The sequence below is a fragment of the Rhododendron vialii genome, chromosome 10a, assembly GCF_030253575.1.
Source record: "Rhododendron vialii isolate Sample 1 chromosome 10a, ASM3025357v1".
Classification (NCBI taxonomy): Eukaryota; Viridiplantae; Streptophyta; class Magnoliopsida; order Ericales; family Ericaceae; genus Rhododendron; species Rhododendron vialii.
Genome location: NC_080566.1, coordinates 3,805,083 through 3,809,455, shown reverse-complemented (window position 1 = coordinate 3,809,455; position 4,373 = coordinate 3,805,083). Strand labels below are relative to the sequence as shown.

The 4,373-nt window shown below is 40.5% G+C and overlaps 1 long non-coding RNA gene across 1 annotated transcript; it reads left to right on the top strand.

The window, feature by feature from the left end:
- Positions 1-1,140: 1,140 nt before the first annotated feature.
- Positions 1,141-3,099, top strand: LOC131304775 (uncharacterized). The gene is made up of 2 exons (XR_009192469.1): positions 1,141-1,371; positions 2,854-3,099. It is a non-coding gene; the product is annotated as an uncharacterized LOC131304775 (long non-coding RNA).
- The last annotated feature ends 1,274 nt before the right edge of the window (positions 3,100-4,373 follow it).

Here is a 4,373-nt window from a genome sequence, read left to right as displayed (position 1 = left end):
GTAAAAATAACATTGCCAGAAATTGACAAGGTAATATTTCCATTTATTCATCAAAAGAGACATCCCTTTTGAAGCTAAAATGGCTTTTCCTCGATACCTAACATAATGCAGGAAAGTCGTTAGCGAGGTATGAGGATATTGCCTAACACACCCACATAATGATATTGCAATGAGCTTTTCAACGGTTTTAACTACGTACAAAACGGAGTTCGAGAGTGTCAGTGACAAGCCAGAAGTTTGGCCTAGTTTGTAGATTAGAAGCTACGCCCAGGGCGACATAATACGCCTGAGGCACATAAGAGAATAATTGTCCTCATCTTTCTATAGCTGCCACCACCGTCACCTCACATGCACTACTACGACATTTAGAGCAGTGCACAAAAAGTGAATGTAAAGAATCACATATTTACAACTAAACTAAATAATCGTTCACACAATCGAAAGCGAAAAGAAAAAAGAATATCCGTAGTAGGTACACTACCTTAACCCGATGATATGCCAGATCAAACCATGAAGTTTGAAATATCCCAGTTGGCCTAGTTAATTTTTTCTTATTCAAGACCAAAAATAAAAAGAATACAAAAAAGTTGTTAGTAGGTAACCATACAAAAAAGTTTAAACACTGGCAAACCATAGTTTGCCAGTATATTGGCAACTTACAAGTTTGGAATCACCCAATTTGCAGCACCCAAAAGGTACTTGGATATTACCCTCTTTTGTTCCTTTCTTGTCTTCTTTTTTTATCTCTTTGTCCTTCGATGATTAGAATTTCAAAAATTTTTTTTTTTTTTTGACTCTTCGAAGGTAAGATCATTGTATGCTTTAATGTGTAAATAATTATGAATCATAATAACTTGAGTGAGAAAGTAGACTCAACATTTCTTTTCAACGGTTCTAACCACGTTGAAATCGGAGTTCGGTAGTTTCAATGTGTAGAGACCCGTATTTTTGAGGTTATATTTTTTCTTTTATAAACGTACGGCCCGTCTAAATAGACAGTACGGATATTCGGGGTGACGTGTTCGTAAAAGGATATAAAGGTAATTATGTGAGAGGTGCATGTGTGAGTGTGTGGTGCGAGAAGCGGGGGATTGCTCCCCACTTCTATAATTCTTCCCAGGAGAATTATTTCTCCTCTCTATTCTCTCATTCTCTCACGGCTGTCTCTCTCTCTCCTCTCCTCCGAAACTTTCTCTCCTCTCTTCTCTCTTCGATTTCATTCACCTAGGGTGAGATTCCGGACAAAACCCGAGTATTAAAGTTGCTATTCGGAGTACGGGCTTTCCGAATATCCAAGAAAAATCATGATCGGACCTCGTGGAGCTACGGTTGACTGGGTCAAAGGGTCGGGTTTTACTCAAAACCCTTGAGGTAGGGATTTCTCATTTCTATTATGTGTGTATGTGTTGATTTGGTGTTTGAATCGTGCCTTAGATCGTTGTTTTCGTTGTTAGAAATGTTCTGATGGAGTCTGAAAATCGTGCACTGAAAACCCAGGTCCTACCGGTAGGAGTTTTGGTCCTACCGGTAGAAAAGCTGTCCAGTAATGTCATTTTCGTGAAATCGTGGTCTCCTACCGGTAGGAAATTGTGTCCTACCGGTAGGAAATGAAAAATTCAGCATTTTGGCAAAACTTCGAACGGGCATAACTTTTTCATCCGAACTCTGTTTTGGGCAAATTTTATATCGAAATTCATGTACCGGAAATGTACTTTCCAATGGTGGTGGTCTCATCTTCCAATTCTTAACCGATAAGATTTGGCAGCCAAAATAAGATAGATATGTTCGTATACGTTGGGAAATCCTTTTTCCTTAGAATCGTTTGGGTGAAACATGGGTGTTCTTAGGTTCCCCTGAGTACTAGTTGAATGGTTTGACGAGGCTAGTGGTATTCTTAACGCTTGGTAGTGGTCGTTGGGTTCCGTATGAGTCGTTTGACACCGAAACGAGGGTTTAGAGAATATAAGGAGTATAGGTGGCCGAAGGTTGTATGTGTTGACATGCGAAGTGAAAAACGAACACATAGAATATTTCTTTGAGTTAAACAACGCTAGGCATGGATACATGAGACATTTCCTTGTGTTTGATATGTGGTACACCTCTTGCGTAACTTATACGATTTTGCGAGTTGCAAGGTGGAAATCTATGAACTCGTTGTGAGAGTTTATCTTTTGATGTGTGAGTGCTTGTATGGTGATGAGAAACTACTAATGTAACGATTGCGAGTTGATTGAGATGAAATTATCTGTACTACTTCTATGTGAATGAGTTTTTGTTGTGAATTCATTATATGTGACTGAGATGAATGGCTAAATTGTAAAGTATATCGAAGGAATTGTGGTATGGTGACCTTTGATGTGTGACTTGAATTAGCTCCATCAGTGAGGACGGAACTGGTGGGGAGTATCGGGATTTCTTAATTGGCCCGACAGGAGCTTTTGCTCATGATACAGAATGATGAGGAAATTGTGACACGATGTGAATGGAAATGGGCTATCATTGTGAAAGTGTAAGTAAGTGATACGAAAGACATTGGTGTTGCGATTCTTTGATTACGATAGTTTCATAAGTCAAGATATCGGATTGGTGATTCAAAGTGATATGAGGAACAGTGGTAGTCATGAGAAAATCATATAGATAGTAAGTCCTCGTGGTTGAATTAGAGTTTTGGTGTGTAGTCACGGTACTTCATTTATGTCTTCGACCTTGGGAAAATTACTAGTTGTGTTTCGTTTCTTCATTTGAGATACCGTACCTTGCTTCTGTTATTCATTCCACCTGTCATTCCATTCGTATATAATAGTTGTGTAGATTTCTCTACTGGGCACGTGTTTGCTCAACCTACCACTTCAGGTTCATTGCAGGTCATGGTCATGGTCATGGAGTACTTGGAGTGCATGCTGACATTATCGATTAAAGCTATTTTGGAGAGTACTTTATTCTTGTATAACAAACGACTTTGTTATGAAATTCCTACTTTGAAAGATTGTATTCGTAGACCAATTTATTGAATCGGAAATTGTATTGTATTTTGGGGTATTGTACGTACGATTGTGAGGACTTTGTATTTCAAATGGTATTGTTAATTTATGTTGAAAATCGAGGGCGTGACAACTTGGTATCAGAGCATAAGTTTAGAATACCTCGAGACCGTGGGGAGACTTTGAGTCTCATGGGTTCAAAAAAAAAAAAATATTATTGCATTGTGACATGACTTATGTGCTATTGAGTGATTGATATGTATCCAACTATGTGGCATTGCATTTATGTTACCGTATAATGGCTTAGAGTTGTTAGATGGGATTGGTGGAGTTGGAGATTCGTAGTGTATTCCTTTGTTGATGATCTTTTCATTGTTTCTTTGTAGTGAGATGCCTCCAAGACCCGAGAATAGGCGGGGTAGGATTGGGAATCCGAGAATGGGGGCAGGACAGAATCAGCTTGCTAGGGATATTGTAGCGGCACTTGCGGCAGCTAATCTTTTGCAACCACCTCCTAGGGATATCGCGAACAGTCGGGCCATAGTAGCTATGAGAGAGTTTAGCCGTAGAAATCCACCTCAGTTTGATGGGGAGAGTAGCGACCCCCTTGTGGCCGACCATTGGCTTTCACAAATTCGTAAGATCTTTAATGCCCTTAAGATTACGGAGGACGACCTACGGGTGAGTATAGTAGCTTGTCAACTTACCGGTGAGGCGAACGAGTGGTGGGAATCTGTTTTAGGAGTAAGGAGAGACGCTAGGAGGGCGGCTGGAGTTGCAAATCAGGAAATTGAGCCGGTTGAGGAAAGTTTGACTTGGGCTGAATTTGAGACACTTTTTGAAAACCAATATTTTCCAGAGTCGTATCGCGAACAGCTTAGAAACCAATTCGAGAGGTTAGATCAAGGTGACATGACCGTTTCAGAATATGCCACTAGGTTCCAAACCTTGTCCCGTTTTGCGCCAGAGTTAGTTGCAACCGATGGTAGGAAATGTAGGCGTTTTGAGAAAGGGTTATGTCTATCTATCAAGAAGTTTGTGGTAGGTCAACGAATTGAAAGGTTTTCTGACATTATTGAGTGTGCTAGAAGTATTGATTATACGGAGGAAATACCAGAGGAGGCGAAAGTGCAGGAGTCGAGGAAACAAACCATTAGCAAGAACATATCTATAGAAACATCTGGGAGCCAAGGCAGGAAGAGACAAAGAGATCAATTTTGGTCCACCTCGAGCCAACATAGTTCAGAACCACCTAATCTTTCTAGAACGTCAGGAGTTCCGTCGGGATCAACAATTGTGTGTTATCGGTGCCGCCAGTAGGGCCATCGTGCAGTAGACTGTCCTCAGGAGAAGGAATATCATGGTCAGAGACCACCTCGGGTTTGCTATCGA